The sequence below is a fragment of the Aquarana catesbeiana genome, linkage group LG11 (assembly GCF_042186555.1).
Source record: "Aquarana catesbeiana isolate 2022-GZ linkage group LG11, ASM4218655v1, whole genome shotgun sequence".
Classification (NCBI taxonomy): domain Eukaryota; kingdom Metazoa; phylum Chordata; class Amphibia; order Anura; family Ranidae; genus Aquarana; species Aquarana catesbeiana.
In genome coordinates, this window is record NC_133334.1 from 249,961,776 (window position 1) to 249,983,334 (window position 21,559).

The window sequence follows — 21,559 nt, forward strand, 5'->3', positions numbered from 1 at the left end:
ATTCCCTCTTGAGAAGAGATTAAGGGGGATATGATCAACATGTACAAATACATAAGTGGTTCATATAGTGAACTTGGTGTTGAGTTATTCACTTTAAGGTCATTACAGAGGACAAGGGGGCACTCTTTACGTCTAGAGGAAAAAAGATTTCATCTCCAAATACGGAAAGGTTTCTTCACAGTAAGAGCTGTGAAAATGTGGTATAGACTCCCTCAAGAGCTGGTTCTGGCCAGCTCAGTAGATTGATTTAAAAAAGGCCTGGATTTTTTCCTAAATGTACATAATACAACTGGGTACTAACATTTATAGGTAAAGTTGATCCAGGGAAAAGCTGATTGCCTCTCGGGGGATCAGGAAGGATTTTTTTTCCCCTGCTGTAGCAATTTGGAGCATGCTCTGCTGGGCTTTTTTGCCTATCTCTGGATCAACTGTGGCTGAAGAAAGTGTATATGGGATTATATTTTTTTTTTTTTTGGTTGAACTAGATGGACTTGTGTCTTTTTTTAACCTGACTAACTATGTAACTATGTAACTATGAGTTAAGGCAACTCCAGTCAAGCAGAACTATTTTACGGAACCAAGAAAATAGAAAAGTCAGTGGTCAAAAGGCCTCTCGACAAAGTAGCACTCTACGAACTCCAGACATTTCCAACTAGATGTACAAAAGGGTCCTGCCTCGCAAGCTAGAGCCAGTGGTCCTCTCCAACAGAGAAAACACTGATCTCTAGTGTGGGCTCTCAGGATCCAGGCCCCCTCACATGTTGCAAAGAGTATGATGACAGCAGCAGTCTCTAATCAACACTCTTCTCCTGGGCAGCACAGCATCAGATAACTTTAGCAAACTCTGGCCACACACCGCTGTTCCCCCTTTACTGCAACCTTGTGGTGCTCTCTCTCTCCTTTCCTCTCTGCAGCCGCCACACTAAATTTCTCCTTTCTCCACTATCCTCCAGACCCAGCAAAGATGGCTGCCCCCTGCACTGGAGACACTCCATAGATGAGCATAGCAACGTGGTATTTATAAATATTGTTGCTGCAGTTCTGCATTAATGAATATTCAGTTTAACCCTATCCACACTGCAGAAGGATAATGCAGCAGCAACAAGGACGTAGTTCCACAGCAGTTATTAGCTACAGTCCAGGTTACACCAGCTTCTACCATGCTACCCTTCCTGTTAATAGATACAATATTAGCGGTCCGCCAGTCATGGAAAACTTCTATTAGAAGAGATTATTTTTAAAGATCAGCCAACAACTATACCTAGAGGTTCTCTTAGAACTCTAGGTTGAATACCATCAGGACCCATTGCTTTATTATGCTTTAACCAAGCCAGTTCTTCTGCTGGCTCAGTTCCTCTGTAGATCATTTGTGCTGCCAGGTACAACAGCCATAAACAGGCAGGACAGATACTAAGGTTGGTTCACACGTGAAAAGCAGGTAAAGGAGTCCTAGAACCTTTTTTTTTTTTTTTTATTGCCCTGCACAGAAAACCATGGTGCTGTGAAAACACAGGTGCTTTGCTAAAACGTGGGGATGCCATTAAGAATTCATGGCACCTCCGCAAAACAACGGATGGTAGCAGAGTCAGCAGACTGATGAACAGGTCAGGCACAGACAAACATTTCAGGTTCCAGAACGGTCATCAGAACAATAAGCTACAACAGCAGAGGTACTGAGCTAATATTCAGTATAAGAACAGACAAGATGAGCACAAAGGCAGTCCAAACAATACACAGTAATAATACAAAAAAAAAATAATAATAAAAATGCTATAAATCTATCCCCCATTTTGTAGATGCTATAACTTATGTGCAAACCAATCAATATATGCTTATTGCGATTTTTTTTTTACCAAAAATATGTAGAAGAATACATATCGGCCTAAACTGAGAAAAAAAATAGCTTTTTAAAAAAAAAAAATGGGGATATCTATTATAGCAAAAAGTACAAAATATTGTGTTTTTTTCAAAATTGTCTGTCTTTTTTGTTTATACCGCAAAAAATAAAAACCGCAGAGGCGACCAAATACCACCAAAAGAAAGCTCTATTTGTGGGAAAAAAAGGACGTCAATTTTGTTTGGGTGCAGTGTCGCACGACTGCGCAATTGTCAGTTAAAGCGACGCAGTGCCCGAATCGCAAAAAATGGCCTGGTCATTCAGCAGCCAAATCTTCCGGGGCTGAAGTGGTTAAAACCAAACACATATTAATTACACAGGTTCTGTGGCTGATTAAGGTGGTAATTAAACTCACTCGGTGCCTTATCTGCATTAAATTGGCCTCAGAACCTGGGTACTTCATAATGTGTTCGGGTTTAAAGGGATGAAGTGGCAACCCTACATATACCTAGTATGTGGTCCAGTGAAGGAGAGCCGCCTTGCCGCTGTATATGTATATTATACGGTCGCCAAGCGGATATACTGTATGCAAATTAGAAACTATGTGATAGAAAACTTATTATAGGCTGTCGTTTTGTATGTCTTGCTACATTTCCTTTAATGTTCAATAACCCATATTTTAGGTTTAGTGCCTCACTTTTAGCAGACATCCTCAAAGTATATAAATGTTAGGATACGACGCATGAACACAAAGAACATCACTTTACAAAAACCTCACCTGAAGAATAAAATATTCAAACTCTTTCATCTGAATGAGCAGATCTACACTTGACAGAATTCAGAAAATGCCCAGTCTCATGTGTTTCCTTATTTTCATCTTGAAGCCCTTTTTTTTCCCGATGCTGACTGTAGCACTTTCACTTGAAAAAAAAAAAAAATGGTTGCAATGCTTTGAGGTACAGCTAGAAGTTTGGAGTGCACCCGATTTAAATGAAAGCGGCGTGTCAACCTAATCCAACAAAAATCAAAGCAATCTTTTGCCAGGATGTGAACGCCGCCCTTGAGCTGTCAGCCTTGCAATCAACCTGCATTTTCAGCTTGCAATTCGAAGAAAAAAAGAATATTAAGGATTAATGTGAGTCTTGGTCATACTCGCAGCACACCGCTATATTTTATGTGACAAAGAAGACTGTCCTGCCAATAACGTAGCTGTGCCAACAGCTATACGAAGAGCCAGTCAAAAGAAAAATACAATTTTCAAGCAGATATAATGCTACCATAAACCTGTGAAACGTGTCATTTTTTTTTAGTGTAGCCAGCCCTTGGATCTGGTATATGGATCTGTTACAGATCAATGGTTTTCATCACCAGAATTTCAGTGGCAGGATTTTCGGCGCAGATGTTTTACGGTAAAAAAAAAATGTTTGATATGACAATAGTGGTAGTATCACTGTGATGACTTTTTAAAAATAAAATGTTTATTCTGTAAATTGTGAGGTTCAAGACACACAAGGAGCTTGTGATTAGTGCTGGGACAAGGTCATCTAAAGCCCAGGGCGAACATGCCAATATACGCCCCCCCCCCCCAAGATGTATGAGCATTATGTGCGAGCAAAAATCCCCCCACAAAAACACTGAGCACTAATCCCCCCCTAGGCATTAATTCCCCCTCCTGCCAGTACAAATCCACCCCCTGCTTAAAGCGGAACTTCAGTAATTTTTTTTTCAATTTTCCATCTATTAAGTCTTCTACCCTTGTTTCCTTCCCTTGAGAATGACACGTGACCTGTGACGCAACGCGTCGGGAGGAGAAGCCAATGACGTCAGCCAGGAGTGTGCAGGCACTCGAACGGGCTGAGAGGAGGAGTAAGCCTGACTGCTACACACGCTGTCCCATTCAGTGGATACATATGAGTGCATCAGCTTGAGACGGCTGATAGAAAGTCTCTGCAGCACTACACTATTGTTTTTTCTTTTTACATGTTTGAACCCTGGAAGATATGGCGATTATTAACAAAGAGTGATTCAATCAGCTGGGCACACTCCATCTGCAAGCCACTGTATGCAAGAGTCATTGTTGGCAAAAATCTGGTATTTTTATTTGTTGCTATTGATATTCATGTGTCTCCACCTGGCTGCAGTTCATTTCAACAGCAGCAATAACAATGGACAAAGCTCTTTATAAGGCAATTTACTGATCAGTGCTTGTTAGAGAGTTCATTGGTATTTCATTAGGAGGATTCATCTTTAAATTTATATTTGCATATTTTTATTTATATATACACATTTTTTGTTGTGTTTAAATGGAAATGTATTCATAATTTAGCACACTTTTTTATATTGATTAATTTACAGCACTTGGTAATTTATGCAGTGGTTTGAAATTTGTGAGGCATTATTACAATATATAGCATTATTGTACATCAACTTATAGGATATTAGCGCACCATATTTATACATATTTATTTCTGCCCTTGTTTAACCACTTCAGCCCCGGAAGATTTTACCCCCTTCCTGACCAGAGCACTTTTTGAGATTCGGCACTGCGTTGCTTTAACTGACAATTGCGCGGTCTTACAACGCTGCACCCAAACAAAATGAACTTCCTTTTTTTCCCACAAATAGAGCTTTCTTTTGGTGGTATTTGATCAACTCTGCGGTTTTTATTTTTTGCGCTATAAACAAAAAAAGAGCGACAATTTAAAAAAAAAAACACAATATTTTGTACTTTTTGCTATAATAAATATTTCAATTTTTTTTTTTTTTAAAAAAGCTAATTTTTTCTCAGTTTAAGCCGATATGTATTCTTCTACATATTCTTGGTAAAAAAAATCACAATAAGTGTATATTGATTGGTTTGCGCAAAAGTTATAGTGTCTACAAAATAGGGCATAGGTTTATATCATTTTTATTATTATTTTTTTTCACTAGTAATGGTGGCGATCTGCAATTTTTATTGTGACTGCGCATTATGACGGACACATCGGACAATTTTGACACATTTTTGGGACCATTGGCATTAATACAGCATTCAGTGCTGTAAAAATGCATTAATTACTGTAAAAATGTCACTGGCAGTGAAGGGGTTAACCACTAGGGGGCGATCAAGGGGTTAAATGTGTTCCCTAGTGTGTGTTCTAACTGAAGGGGGGAGGGGACTGACTAGGGGAGATGACAGATCGCTGTTCATACTCTGTATGAACAGACAATCTGTCACTTCTCCCCTCAGAGAACAGGGATCTCTGTGTTTACACACAGAGTTCCCGGTTCTCGCCATGTTACGAGTGATCGCAGGAGCCCGGCGGGCACTCGCATCTGCTCCGGTTGCGGGCAGTGAGCGCGCACGCCCCTAGTGGCCACCTTAGGAGCCGACGTAACATGACGGTGATTCGCCTGTCTATGCCATTCTGCCGCAGTACAACTGCGGCGGTGGGTCTGCATTTTTTTTTTCTGCCAGTAAATACCTTCTACAGCCCACTTCCTCTTTCTTGACTGGTCATAGCTCCCAACTGACCCTGCTTTTGAGGGACTGTCCCTAATTTGGAGCAATGTCCCTCTGTCCCTCATTCCTCCTCATTTGTCCCTCATTTTGGTCTGATCCATATAGTTGTATATAAAATAAACTTTTTATCTTTAGAAAAGTGTTTCCCAGTGCTAAACCTTTATCACATGGTGATTGGATGACGATATGGAACACAAACATTCAGGTCTAATGTTAAGTGGAAGACTTGAATAATTTTTGTGCAATGTTGGACCGTTTTGAACACTAAGCACTTTTTCACTGGGCACGTAACGTTAAATTGATTTACTTAAGCACAAACAACTTTATATTGGCACCTATGTTGATATGAATGGAAAGGGGGGGGGGGGGGGTAAATGAATGTATATATTTATTTGGAAAACACACTAATGCCCCGTACACACGATCGGACATTGATCGGACATTCCGACAACAAAATCCATGGATTTTTTCCGACGAATGTTGGCTCAAACTTGTTTTGCGTACACACGGTCGCACAAAGTTGTTGGAATTTCCGCTCGCCAAGAACGCGGTGACGTACACCACGTACGACGAGACTAGAAAAGGCCAGTTCAGAACCAAGCGCGGCACCCTTTGGGCTCCTTTTGCTAATCTCGTGTTAGTAAAAGTTTGGTGAGAGACGATTTGTGCTTTTTCAGACTCGTGGTTTTCAGATCGTTTTCTGCTGTTCAGTTTGTGCTTGTGGGTTTGTATCTGCTCTTCAGTGCGTGCAGCGAGTAACATTGACTTGCCATTGTGTTCTTGTTCGTTACTGTTTTTCAGGTCGCTCTTCACAGGCCTTGCTGTTCTTCAGTGCGTTCTGTTACTGCGTTGTGAGCAGCCGACCGTTTTCTAGCCATGTTGCGTATACGTACTCCTCGTAGAGTTCGTGCTGTGCGGGGGCTTGGTGTTGGGGTCCTGACCTTGACACAAGTCCAGTCCATGAACAGGGTGGGGAGGAGTTCATGGACCAAGAATTGGTTGCTTCAGCGTGATCAGTTCTCTCATATGCCTTTGCTCCGTGAGATCCGTGAGAATAATCCTGATGATTTCAGGAACTTTCTCAGGATGACGGACCCCGTATTTCACCATTTGTTGGCTTTGCTGACCCCTTATATTAGCAGGCAGGATAACTGGATGAGGCAAGCCATCACTCCGGAGCAGAGGCTAGTCGCTACCCTGCGGTACTTGGCGACGGGGAGAAGCCTGCAGGACCTCAAGTTCTCGACAGGCATCTCCCCCCAGGCTCTGGGGATCATTATCCCAGAGACCTGTTCTGCCATCATCCAGGTCCTGCAGAAGGACTATATTAAGGTAAGATTTTTATCCTTTAATATCACATTTTATTGTATATAATGTTTGATAATATATTTTATTTCTTTCCTCATTCCCTAATTACCATGATTGTAATATGTTGTGAATGTCCCCTTTGTCCTCATGCATGCTGGATTTTTATATAATTATTATTTTGCTCCTTCATACATATTTGCCTTCACTTACCTCCCCAGCATGGTCTACAGGCCCTATATTCACCTCATGTAGTCACTTAACAATGTATTTTGTCAGCTCCATAGTAGTGCTTTACCCCAAACACCCCCCCAAAATTTAAGGAAATCTGATTGGTGCTTAAAATTCATGCAGAGTTCCAGAGGCTTTTTTTGGGGGTCCCCAAATCATTTGGAACCCTCCCTCCCCCCAACTGCTAAGTCAGCAGATACCAATTCTCTATCTATCCTCAATCATCTATCTGCTGACTTTGCCAAACCCATACACACTATACCCATCTTTTTAGTGGTCAGATTTATGGATGAATTCCCCAAAGCATGTAGTGCAAGGGCCTGCCTGAATACTTTCAAATGGTACTGTTTCAAGTTTTTGTATACTATTATTATCTTGCTAGGTAACAGCAGAATGTCCAAATGTGCTCAAATGTGTACAGTGTGTATTTATATATTTGTATTATGACACTTCTTACCTGTCCAGTGGGCTGTCAATAGTGTAACTAAGGAGGGGCTGGCCAAAGTAATAACCATTATTTAGGCATTCATCTCTCAATGAAGTGAAGAGGGTTACCTGTCCCAGAGTTCCCCCCTATAATGTTAGAAATGGCCCAGGAGAAGGGGATCTGATAGTTGGACCTTATACTTTGGTTTTTAAAAATTTCCTCTAATAAATGTTATCTTGATGTTGACCAACAATGTTTGTGTCTAATCTGCTTTTCCTGTTTATGTGCACAAAGACTAATTTTTTTTTTTGGTTTTGACTCCACAGTTTCATTCCACGCCACAAGAATGGCAGACTGTGGCCTCCCACTTTGCCCAGCGGTGGGACTTTCCTAACTGCGGAGGGGCAATTGATGGGAAACACGTCCACATCGTCTCACCACCCAACTCGGGGTCGTACTATTATAATTATAAGGGGTTCAATAGTATTGTGATGTTGGCAGTGGTGTCGGCTACTTATGAATTTCTGTATGTGGAAGTGGGGAAGAATGGCCGGATGTCCGATGGTGGAGTCATCGCCCAGACGGAGTTCTACAGGCGTCTCCAGAATGGCAGCTTGGACTTGCCACCTCCAGAAGACAATGTGGAAGGACTCCCATTCGTCTTCGTTGCGGATGAAGCTTTTGCGCTGGGGACCATCTTATGCGGCCATTCCAAATGAGGACCCTCACCCCGGACCAGAGGGTTTTTAATTACCGGCTGGCCAGAGCCAGAAGAGTGGTGGAGAACACGTTTGGAATCATGGCCAGCCGGTTCCGCCTATTTCTTACACCCATAGATATGGCGGAGTACAAACTGAATCACATCATCCTGGCATGCTGTGTTCTACACAACTTTTTACGGCAACATTCTGCCAACTATGATGGCTCAGTTGGGCCTGAGGCCGGAATTCAACATGAATCAACCCTGACGGCGCTTGAAAGTGGCTGTCCTGGCTTGCCCCCCCTGAGTGCCCGTGATGTCCGGCTAAGATACCTTGAATTCTTTGCGGGTAGGGGGGCTATCAATATGCCAGACAATGTGTAAAACCTTTTTAAAATAAAATAAAAAGAACTCAAATCTTTGGTGACATTTACTGCTTGTGTTTTTTTAGCTGACCCTGACAGAAATGTGGTGAGTCCTGAAAATGGCGTGATTGTGTAACATTACAAAGCACTATTGGGTGTTATTTACTAAAGGTAAAGGCACTTTGCACTACAAGTGCACTTGAAACTGCACTGAAACTGCACTTGTAGTGCAAAGTGGATTTTCCCTTAGGAAATAACCCCCATTGTCACAGAAAACACCAATTAGAGCACCACAAAAGTGTTGGAGTGTTGAGACAATAATCCACACAATCTTGATTAACAATCTTTTTAATAACAGCACGATCACATGTGCATTTCCAAAAGGTTTTTAAAACAAACCAACATGTTTGTTGTTTAACAATTTTTGGGGTCACATTAGAAAAAGTAGAAATGTCCATTTAAGATAAAACAGGCATGTGTAAAACCCACAAGAAATACACAAATTTAGAACTTACAAAGTTCACATTTGGTAGAACTTGAAGGCAATATCAGACATGAGTATTTACAAACTGTGTTTGATATTGCGTTCAGATGGGGTGAAGTCACCCCAGGAAAAGCCAAATTTGGAAGATGCACACAAATTTCCGAATGTCAACATGTGCTAGCTGCCATCACGGGGGATCAAGGGACGTGTTTTGGGGGTGCAAACCCTTCCTCACAGCTACTTTATTATTGAGGAAGGGGTTGCACCCCCAAAACGCGTCCATTGATCTCCTGTGATGGCAGATAGCACATGTTGACACACTGTGCGCCTCTTCCAAATTTGTCTTTGCTACAAATTGACATAAAAAATACAAAAAAATTTGGCACAACAAAAACCCAAGGCATTTTGAGGGGTTTTAAACTCTCCCTAAAACATCAATGATGTTATTCATTTTTTACTGAACATCATTGATGCTTTTCACAATGTTTTCCAAGTCCCTATTACACCCCATGATCTGGGCACTTTCACTGGTGAAAGGATCTGGATCCACAACATCGCGATCCCCTAAAAAGATAGAAACAAAAAACACCATGTATTATAAATATGGCGGTATCCATCTCTTACCTGAGCCTCTGGTCGCAGACACTCACCTGTTGTGGTGCCAATTTCCACCACGTCTTCCTCCTCCTGCTCTGCTGGTCTTAGGTGGATTTCCCCTTCTTCCAGAGGTGGGGGGTGTGTGGTCTCCTCGGATGAGGGGTGTCCTCCGAGTCTTTTATCCCATATGTACAAGAAAAATAGGAATACTTAGCACACAGATATTTAATGGCAGAAATAGGAATATTAAACATTGCTTGGAAGTGGGGTACAATTGTCTTTTTTGGCAGAGTTCCAAGATGTTGCATTTGTCTTGTCCTTTGTCAAGCTTGAATACTTACCTGTCTTGTACAAGCTTCACAGATGGAGACCCCCCTATAGTATACACTGGAGCACCTGTGTGGGACCCCCTAATAAAAAGGGTGTTCTTGTGTCCCACACTAGTGCTCCAGTGTACAGATGTGAAAACTGCTGCTGAGTGTCCTCTCCTTACACAGAATCTAGTTAGCATTTCATTCTAGTAACAAACCCATCTACACAACCAAATTAGTTTCAGACAAGTAGGCCCTAAAAAATGTGGTGAAATGCATATGGCCAAAACAATGGTGTTTTCTAGGCCGAGCAAACAATGTTTGATACGAACGAATAATGTGCCCATGAACATGAAAGCTGACATTTTAAACTGGATAACAGTTAAGAAAAGCACATGGAGCAGCATGAATGTAATAAACATAAAAAGAATCGGAACACAGCACAGCTACTTACTTTTTTGCAGCACTCTCCGGATCTTTCTGTACTGCTCGTGCTCTCTTAATTTGAGGTCCGACCACCGTTTCCTGAGCTGATCTTTCGATCGTCGTACCCCGAAATTCCGGTGCAGACTCTTGACCACTTTCGCCATGATCTTGGCCTTTCGGACATTGGGGTTGGGGTAAGGTCCATACTTCCCGTCGTAGTTGGCCCTCTTCAGGATGTCCACCATCTCCACCATCTCCACAAAGGACATATTTGATGCCTTAAATCATCTCCTTCTGGATCGGGACGTTTCAGGCTCCGGGCTTTCCTCCTCCTCATTGGTGTAATTATCTGACACCTGCTCTGACTCCGCCATGTGCTCTTCCCCACTGCGACTAATGAGAAGGGGCGGGGAATAGACTAGAAAGAACATCAGGGGCGGGCGGAGTTTCAGGCATGCGCAGTGTCTATAAAGCGTAACACGCGTGCGTAGTACGTACGATCTGTGAGCGGAGGAAGGAATAACGGAGGCGCCGATCGTGATAGCGAAGGTAAGATTTAACATTGGGCCTATACTGCTTATACATTGAGGCCTGTATTTGCACAAGTTTAGTAGACTTTAGGCTGAGGTTTGTCTTGTGTTGTGTCTTGCAGTGAAAATGCATCTATTTAAGGATGAGGAATTTATGCCCATATTCATTGATATGTTCAGGGAGCTGCCTTGTCTATGGCAGATAAACCACCCGGAATATATGAAACAAACAAAGAGGAAGGCAGCGCTGGATAATTTGTTGGAATTTGTGAAGACAGTGATCCCCACGGCAGACATCACCTATTTGAAGGTTCTAATAGGTGGCCTGAGGAGCACTTATCTAAGGGAGCACAAGAAGGTCCAGGATTCCCAGAGATCCGGAGCTGCAGATGACATTTATGTCCCCAAACTGTGGTACTATGACAGGCTGCATTTTCTGGCAGGTCAGACTGAACCCAGGTCATCACTCTCCACCCTTCCTTCCCCCCCAGCTGAGGCTTCAGACACCCAACCTTGGCCTTCCAGGCAGCAACATGTGGAGGAGCCCAGCTTGAGCCAGGTATAGCATTCCTCTAAATATTTCTGGTTGTCCAATCAATGATGTTAACTAGATGTTAGTTTGGAGTACTAATTTATGATTGTGATTGATGAAGCAAAAACTAAAACCATGTCCCTTTTTCATACACAGGGAAGTCTCAGCCAGGAGGTGGCCGGGCCAAGCAGGCTGCCTGATATCCAGGTCCCTCCCCTACACCTGCAAAGACAAAGTGCCAGGAAGAGGAGTAACCTGGAGGAGGCTGCCATAGGCCTCTTTTGGAAGGCTACTGAGGCCCTCAGAACACCCCACACTGTGGAAGAGGACTTTGATGGCATAACTGCCTGCAAAATGATGCAGATGGAGGAGGGCCAACGACTCCTGTGTGAGTTCCTAATTTTGGAAGCTCTCAATAAGGGGTTGAGGGGCCAAATAACATGTGCTACCCACATTTGTGACCTCACACATGGTCCTCCTCCTCCTCCTCCAGGTCCTACTTCTCCTCCTCCTCCTCCTCCTCCTCCTCCTCCAGGTCCTACTCCTCCTCCTCCTCCAGGTCCTACTCCTCCTCCTGCCACATCTCCAATACCAGAGCCACAGCGTGGAAGGAAGCGTCTAAGGAAGACCAGAGAGTGATGACCCTGGGTTCAGTCTGGTCTGGCAAAATATGCAGCCTCTTGTAGTACCACAGCCTGGGGACAATACATGTCATCTGCTGCTTTCCGGATCTCTGGGACTTCTGGACCAGACTGCACTCCCTTAGATATGGACTCCCCAGGCCACCAATTTTGATGTTAAATAATTGATGTCTGCCCTGGGGGTCAAAGGCTTCACCAATTTCTGCTGTTTCTCCAGCGTTGCCTCCCTCTTTGTTTGGTTCTGAGCTCTTATTAAAGGATTTTTGTTTTCAATTATACTCGCCTATGTGTGTTTTCCTTCAAAAAGGACAGTTTGTTTGTGAGGAGGCAGGTACATTTCAAAAATACAATGTGAGATTAACAAGGGACACCAAAACCAAGCAACCTCCTTGAGATTAAATAATACAAGATATCAATGGTGTTGTGGTAACTTGACACACAAAACACACACAAAAATATTATGGAGTAAAACAAAAAAAAAAAAAAACACATCAGCCTTGGAAAAAATAAAAAAACACAAAAAAATAAAAAAAATGCCTTGACCAAAAAAAAAAGAAATATTTAAAAACCAACCAAAAAACATTTGGTCAGATGTGACAAATCTAAATATATTGAGGGAATCACAATAAATAATAAAGAAAGAAGTTTATGAGAAGTGTGTGTGAGTATGAGCAGCAAAACTACTTCATTCTTCTCACATTATAAAGAAGAAGAGAGTGCGCTGTATTAAACTATTTCAAACATTGCAGCCTGACAAAAGTGCTGTATCCATTCCGAACGCTAATTTTACCAGACCGAGCTGTTCCGTCTCGGAATTTCTTCTGAGTATGCGTGGCACTTTGTGCGTCGGAATTGGCCACACACGGTCGGAATTGACGCAATCGGATTTTGTTGTCGGAAAATTTTATAGCCTGTTCCCAAACTTTGTGTGTCGGAAAATCCGATGGAAAAAGTCCAATGTAGCCCACACAGGGTCGGAATGTCTGACAACACGCTCCGATCGGACATTTTCCATCAGAAAATCCGACCGTGTGTACGGGGCATTGATGGTACACTTTTGACAAAGGTATTGGGACGCCTGCCATTACATGCATGTGAACTTTAATGGCATCCCAGTCTTCCTCCGTAGGGTTTAATATTGAATTGGCCCACCCTTTGCAGCTATAACAACTTCAACTTTTCTGGGAAGGCTGTCCACAAGGTTTAGGAGTGTGTCTATGGGAATGTATGACAATTCTTCCAGAAGTGCATTTGTCAGGTCAGACACTGATGTTGGACGAGAAGGCCTGGCAGCAAGTCTCCACGCTAATTCATCCCAAAGGTGTTCTATCGGTTTGAGGTCAGGACAGTCAAGTTCCTCCACTACAAACTCGCTCATCCTTGTCTTTATGGATCTTGCTTTGTGCACTGGTCTAACTCTTTGGTGGAGGGGGGGGTTATGATGTGGGGTTGTTTTTCAGGGGTTGGGCTTGGCACCTTAGTTCCAGTGAAGGGAACTCTTAATGCGTCAGTATACCAAGACACTTTGGCCAATTTCATGCTCCCAATTTTGTGCACTGGTGCGCAGTAACTGGAACTGTTCCCACAAAGCATGGTCCATAAAGACATGGATGAATGAATTTGGGGTGGAGGAACTTGAGTCACAAATGCGCTTCTGGAAGAATGGTCAAACATTCTCATAGACACACTCCTAAACCTTGTGGACAGCCTTCCCAGTAGAATTGAAGCTGTTATAGCTGCAAAAGGTGGACCAACTTAATATTGAACCCTACGGACTAAGATTGTGATGCCATTTAAGTTCATGTGCGTGTAAAGGCAGACGTCTGACAAATACTTTTGACAATATATATATATATATATATATATATATATATATATATATATATATACATATATATATTGGATGGAGTGCTGTAATTTATGAATTGGGTAACTGAATGCATAGTAATTATTGCCTAGGGGTTAATTCTTGTGCTAAAAAACAGCAGTTCCAAGTTTCTGGCCTAGGTTGGGCCTTGCTGCCTCCTGGGATTGGTACCTGACAGCTATTCCATGAAGCAGCGGGTTACTAAGCCACAACTTTGCGTACAAATGCCAATGGGCACTATATTGCCCATCCACCAAAAGCTGGCAGCATTTGTGTTAATGCGCATAAATCCACCATGTGGCGCTGCCGGTATATTCCAGCTTCCAAATGCCTGGTATGGATCTGTATCATGCATGTTTTGACATGGAAAAATGGTGACGTGGAATAGGGGGAGGCGGTTTAGTTCCTCTTTAAGCACAAAACAGTATAAATCTGTGTACAGTAAAGCTTAATGTACTGTACATGGGACGTTTTACAACCTCCTCTGAACAATTTAACTTGACAGATAGTAACGGACGTTTAAAAACGTCCGTTTTTCCGCGTTTAGCTGCGTTTACAGTTTTTTCCCAAACAGTCAAAAATTAAAAACGCCTGTAAACGCAGCTAAACACTGCGTTTACACGAGTTTACAAGCTGTTGTAGGCATTTGGTGTTTTAAATGCCTCTGAGCATCTGTCCTGGATGCATTTTTTTGCTTTCCAAAAAATGTTTCTAAACTCAACTGCCTAGAAACGACTATAAATGAATGACCCTGTGTACATGTACTGATAAGATAACATAAAGGAGAGTTCTGGGGCAGCTGAAAAAAACACCCAACTGCTCCTAAACGTCCATTTACCAGCAGGAGTGTACATGAAGCGTGTACATGAAGCCTTAAAGTGCAGCTTCCTTACAATGGGTGACTGTATGCTGCAGATGTCTCCTGGATGCCGAAATACATCCTCAATTTCTGCCAGATATCTGAAAGTGTCTTTGTGCGTGAGGCCTTGGAATTAATATCTTTCTTGTTTATACTTATTCTTCATAAATACGCTCCCCTTGAGAAGTCCTACAACTTCCAATAATGTAGATGTATCCGCTTATTTATTAACAAAGGATTGAAGTGACTGCTTTGACTTTCTCAGAAAAACTTGAATAGTCTAATGCTGAAAACAAAAATAAATTTTAAGATATTACTTACAAGGAAAAGGTCAAGGAGGAAAGTAAAAACATTTATTATAAAAGCAGCACTACACAGAAAAAGCAAATAAAACAAAAAAGAAACAAAAGAAACAAACAAAACAATGAGAAACAATTCAATAAATAAAAATGCATTTTTAAATTGTGCTCTTAAGCTCTGTTTATTTTCTTTGATCTGGAAAAAAAATAGAACATGGATTTTTTTAAACTTTTTTTTCCTAATTGCCATTAATGGAAACTTTTGGCTGAGGATCAATCATATTTTAATTTTTATTTCTAAATGTTCTAGAATGATGTTTTATATCCAAAAAGAAGCCTTAAGCTGCATTGGCTGGATAGGAGAATACAAAAAATGGATTTGGTTATATATACAACTGCATAAGAGATGAAAGGACATTTTACAACCTGCCCAATCATTGGCTCTTTGGTTCAACCAGCACCACCCAAAAAAGTTCAAATGTACTTGCAAGATTGTCCACACATAACATTTTTTATGCATAATATCAAAAGTGCATTTAGATGGAAACTTTGCAGTTCTGGTGTGAAGTTGGCATCCAACCAGGAAACATCAGTTTTTGGGTAGACTTGGCCTTCAAAGCTGAGCTACAGACAGATATTTTTTAATACTGCTTCAATATAATTAATACATCAATACAAACGCATTATTATTAACGCAAGCAAGGTAAGTACCTGAGTTTGACTTGTTATCAGCCTTTATTGTACAGTTTTCACAACAAAGCTCAAGAGGTGTGGGGAAGGCAGTGCAAGGAGTGAATATTATATTTTTACCTTATGACAGAATAATCATTGGGTCAGTATACACTCAAGTCATAATTGTTTCTATGACCTGGAATATAATATATAATTTGAATGACTTATAATCATATGTATTTTAAAATACCACTGAGTAGACAGAATTCTGTCTCTCAGAAATGTTTGAAATGAACTTTGTACAGACTCAGTGAATATTTAGATATAATATTTTTAGCTGTATAAACAATTCCTAGAGTCTAAACATGGGTTCCGTTAGATATCTGCAAAGATGGTATGATTTTCAATAAACGATTGCCCTAAACGTATAACCAAAATGTAATTATTCCTTTTAGGCACAATATGATATTCATTATAGAATGTCCATAGATATAGGTGATGTATTTGGATTCCTACATAGTTTAGGATTTTAAGTAGACAAGCCGATATCTATTAACTCTTGTCTCATTTACAATTCTTAGAAGTGTCCAGCTGGGTAAATATCCTCCACAATTTTTTTGTAAGACATTGTTTGAAAACAATGACTTTTGCTTAGTCTTTCATTCAGGTATATGAGTAATCCTTTGTTGTAGGGTTGTGTCTCTTTACCTACCCACCAAAGACATGTACATTTTTTTTGGTTTCTGCTTCGGAATTAGTTTGGTTATGTAAACTGGGATGGTTGATCCATTTACAATTAGGAAATGTATGAAGCCATGGTGACCTTTAGTTCACTGCTGTGTTAAGGCCTAACTGCTTTGCAACCACATATCCCCATCTTAAACTTATGAGAGATGGTTATTTCTTCATCATAATTACATCAACGCCAATAACACTACACACGGCCGCCGTGTAAGCAGCCTTATATAGTGTGGGGCGTGGACTTAGTTCCCCTGAGCCATGATTGGCCAAAGGCACCCTGCCTTTGGCCAGTTATGGCTCTCTTAGCAGCGCGTGCTGTGATTGGTCAAAGCATGCAGGTCAGGTGCATGCTTTGGCCAATCATCATACAGCAATGCACTGCGATCTCGCAGTGCATTATGGGGCGTTCCGTTGCGTTCTAATTTTCCTGCGAACGCCCCATAACGTTCGCTCTTCAGCGAACGGGTGAGCACCCAATGTTCGAGTCGAACTAAAGTGCGACCCAAACTCAGAACAGGCCTCACCATGGCCGACCAAAGAAGTTGAGGTCACGTGCTCAGCGTCATATCCAGAGGTTGTCTTTGGGAAATAGACATATGAATGCTGCCAGCATTGCTGCAGAGGTTGAAGGGGTGGGTGGTCAGCCTGTCAGTGCTCAGACCATACGCCGCACACTGCATCAAATTGGTCTGCATGGCTGTCCTCCCAGAAGAAAGCCTCTTCTAAAGATGATGCACAAGAAAGCCCGCAAACAGTTTGCTGAAGACAAGCAGACTAAGGACATGGATTACTGGAACCATGTCCTGTGGTCTGATGAGACCAAGATAAACTTATTTGGTTCAGATGGTGTCAAGCGTGTGTGATGGCAACCAGGCAAGGAGTACAAAAACTAGTGTGTCTTGCCTACAGTCAAGCATGGTGGTGGGATGTCGTGGTATGGGGCTGCATGAGTGCTGCCGGCACTGGGGAGCTACAGTTCATTGAGGGAACCATGAATGCCAACATGTACTGTGACATACTTAAGCAGAGCATGATCCCCTCCCTTCGGAGACTGGGCTGCAGGCTAGTATTCCAACATGATAACGACCCTAAACACACCTCCAAGACGACCACTGCCTTGCTTAAGAAGCTGAAGGTAAAGGTGATGGACTGGCCAAGCATGTCTCCAGACCTAAATTATATTGAGCATCTGTGGGGCATCCTCAAACGGAAGATGGAGGAGCTCAAGGTCTCTAACATCAATCACCTCCATGATGTCGTCATGGAGGAGAGGAAGAGGACTCCAGTGGTAACCTGTGAAGCTCTGGTGAACTCCATGCCCAAGAGGGTTAAGGCAGTGCTAGAAAATAATGGTGGCCACACAAAGTATTGACACTTTGGACCCAATTTGGACATTTTCACTTAGGGGTGTACTCACGTTTGTTGCCAGCAGTTTAGACATTAATGACTGTGTGTTGAGTTATTTTGAGGGGACAGCAAATTTACACTGTTATACAAGCTGTACACTCACTACTTTACATTGTAGCAAAGTGTCATTTCTTCAGTGTTCAGTGTCACATGAAAAGATATAATAAAATATTTACAAAAATGTGAGGGGTGTACTCACTTTTGTGAGATACTGAGTGTATATATATATATATATATATATATATATATATATATATAATGTATATTATATGAAGTATTTATATATTGTGGAAAAACAGGGCCATACAGGTCCAATTTCCATTCACTACAAAAACAAAATTTCAAACAAAACTCATTCTTGATGCTGGAGGGGAATGCAGCATATTGTGACAATTTTTACTAAACTGTCCAAAATAGATCCGTCTGTTGCTGATATTTATTGAAGCAGTAAAAGTGTCTGCTTCTTACTGTTTGTTGTTTTTATCTTAATAATGATTTGTTTAATTGTATCAGTTAGGGTTTACTAATATATGTTCTAGACAAATTCATTATTGTTGGTTGGGTAAATAATATAATTCACTGAGTTTAGTTTTTTCAGAGAATGGTGAATATTGAGTAATTAAGTGCTAAATGTGCCCATAGATTTCAGAGGGCAGTTAGACATGCAGCCACAATCTGACACCCCCCCCCCCCAGCACTGTTGTGTTACAGTTCCATCATAAACACAAATGCTTGGCTTCTTGTCACAAAAGAAAACAATAGCAATTGAAACATGTTTCATAACTCAATTTCTCTATTGATGTGTAACTCTTAATTGAAGTGAATGTTTACTGAGCACCTTCTGGTGTCAGTCACCTGATGTCAAGTCCTGCTCACTAAGTATTACCATTACAGCCTAATTATATATAAATATTTCCCTAATTACTCCATATATTTTAATTTAATAAATACTTTCACATCTGAACGCTGTGGGAATGCACACAATATTGTGCACATTCCCTCAGCATACCATGCATGTTTTTCTATTTTTGTATATATCAGGGTTTCTCAACCAGGGTTCCATAGAACCCTCGGGTTCCTCCAGAAGTTTCTAGGGGTTCCTTGAGCTATAAACAATTTCTGCCTCTCAGAAGTTCCCACTGACACCATTGATCTTTTTAGCTATTTGTAAGGGGGTAATTCTTCCCAATGACCACAAGTGTAAGGAGCATTCTTCCCACTGGCCACCACACTAATGCAGGGCTGTTTTTAAGGCAGGGCAAAAGGGGCAGCTGCCCTGGGCTCTGTCATTGTTGTGGGGCCCAAAGCAGCTGCCTCATACTTGCCAACTATCCTGGTTTAAATTCCCTCATCCCTTGAGGTTTTAGTCCTGTGCTGTGTCCCAATATCTCAGTGCGAAGTGCTGCTACTAATGCTGCCCAGCTTTGCCCTATTGTTGTGTACAGATGACACACCTGCAGACCCTGTGTTTACATGTAAATTACTGGCATTCATATGTAAATAGTGACGGCCAGCGGCATTGATATGTGCATTATGCCCCCCCTGAGGTCATATCCACAGTAATCTCTAGCAACCAATCAACAAACAGAAATCATGTGCTGTAACCTCTAGCAACTAATCAGTGAGCCGTAATGTGTGCTGTAATCTCTAGCAACCAGTCAGTGAGCGGTAATGATACACTGTAACGTGCCTGATCTGATTCAGTAAACTGATTTTGAGTCTAGCTGCTATTTATTGTATGTCTCAGAGCAGGTGGAGAGCGAAACTGCATGGGGGGCCCAAGCAACATTTTGCCCAGGGTACAATCAATATTAACCCTTTCATGACTAAGCCTATTTTTGAAATTTGGTGTTTACAAGTTAAAATCCGTATTTTTTGCTAGAAAATTACTTAGAACCCCCAAACATATATATATTTTTTTAGCAGAGAATCTAGAGAATAAAATGGAGATTGTTGCAATATTTTATATCACACGGTATTTGTGCAGCGGTGTTTTAAACGCAAATTTTTGGAAAAGGGACACTTTCATGAATTTTAAAAAATCCAAACATTAAAGTTACCTCAATTTTTTTGTATAAAAGATGATGAAAGATGATGTTGAAAGATGATGTTACGCCGAGTAAATAGATACCAAACATGTCATGCTTTATAATTGCACGCACTCGTGGAATGGCGACAAACTACGGTACCTATGAATTTCCATGGGCGACACTCTAAAATTTTTTTACGGTTACCAGGTTAGAGTTACAGAGGAGGTCTAGTGCTAGAATTATTGCTCTCACTCTGACGATCGCGGCGATACCTCACATGTGTGATTTGAACACTGTTTACATATGCGTGTGCGACTTCCGTATGCGTCTTCTTCGCTGCTCGAGCTCGCGGGGACAGGGGCGCTTTAAAAAAAAAATGTTTTCTTATTTATTTTATTTATTTTTATACTTATAAATTGTTTTTTAAAAAAAATGTTTTTTTTTTACTTTTATTGCTGTCAAAAGGAATGTAAACATCCCTTGTGACAGTAATAGGTGGTGACAGGTACTCTTTATGGAGGGATCGGGGGTCTAAAAGACCCCCGATCCCTCCTTTGCACTTCAAAGTATTCAGATCGCCGAAAACGGCGATTCTGAATACTGTGTATTTTTTTCATTTTGGCGCCATTGGCAGCCGAGTAAACGGGTAGTGACGTCATGACGTCGATTCTGCGTTTACAATTAGAAGGCTGGAACAAAGCCATTGATGGCTTCGTTCCAGCCCGCCCCCAGCCACCGGAGGCATCCGATTGGACACCGGGCCTCCCGATCGCACGGGAGGCCCGGTAAGAGCGGCGGCGGGAGGGGGGATGTCCCCTCCCGCTCCTCCGGTATAACAGCCGAGCGGCTTTTAGCCGCATCGGTTGTTATACAGGGATAGCCAATTGCCGGCTCGAAACAACGGTACCGGGATGATGCCTGCAGCTGCAGGCATCATCCCGGTATAACCTCGGAAAGCCGAGTACGCAGATCTGCGTATGGTCGGCGGGAAGGGGTTAAAGACGGCCCTGCACTAATGTATCATAACTTGTGGATATAGTAATTGTAGCAGGGGTTCCTTGAACCCAGAAAGTTATTTGAAGGATTCCTTTGTGTTAAAAAGGTTGAGAAAGGCTGGTATATATGGGGGTTAGCTCAAGTGAGGATCACCTTCCTGGGAAAAAAGGCAGTCCAAATGCCAGGTCTTTCTTAAAATTCTGACTTGTAGTCCATTTTATTTAAAAAGATTATAAACAAAACAAACAGAAAATAAATTCTCGCCATCCAGGCATTAACTAAACAGTACAGATTCCTCTCTGACAGGTGAGGGGCTTCTCCCAGTCACCAACGAAACAAGTGTTTTGCAAACTGTTTCTTTTCTCTTATAGAATGATTTCCACATACTGCTCTCTCTCTCTCAGCTAGCTTTCCTAAGTCCCAGGCCAGAGCCCCCTCTTACTCTAGCCCTCCCTCCTTTATCCCACCTACTGCTGGTCAACAATGGGAAGCAAAACCTGTCCTGGGTTTCCACACTGCCAAGGTGACCTGGAAAACTCGGACACGTTACCCACATATGCAAGCGAGCGAGGTGAAGCATACCGCCCCTCAACCACCCACCTGTTGTGTGTATGTATGTATATATATATATATAGAGCAATATTATAAACGCAACACTTTTGTGTTTGCCCCCATTTATCATGAGCTGAACTCAAAGATCTATGACTTTTTCTATGTACACAAAAAGCCTATTTCTTTCAAATATTGTTCACAAATATGTCTAAATCTGTGTTAGTGAGCACTTCTCCTTTGCCAAGATA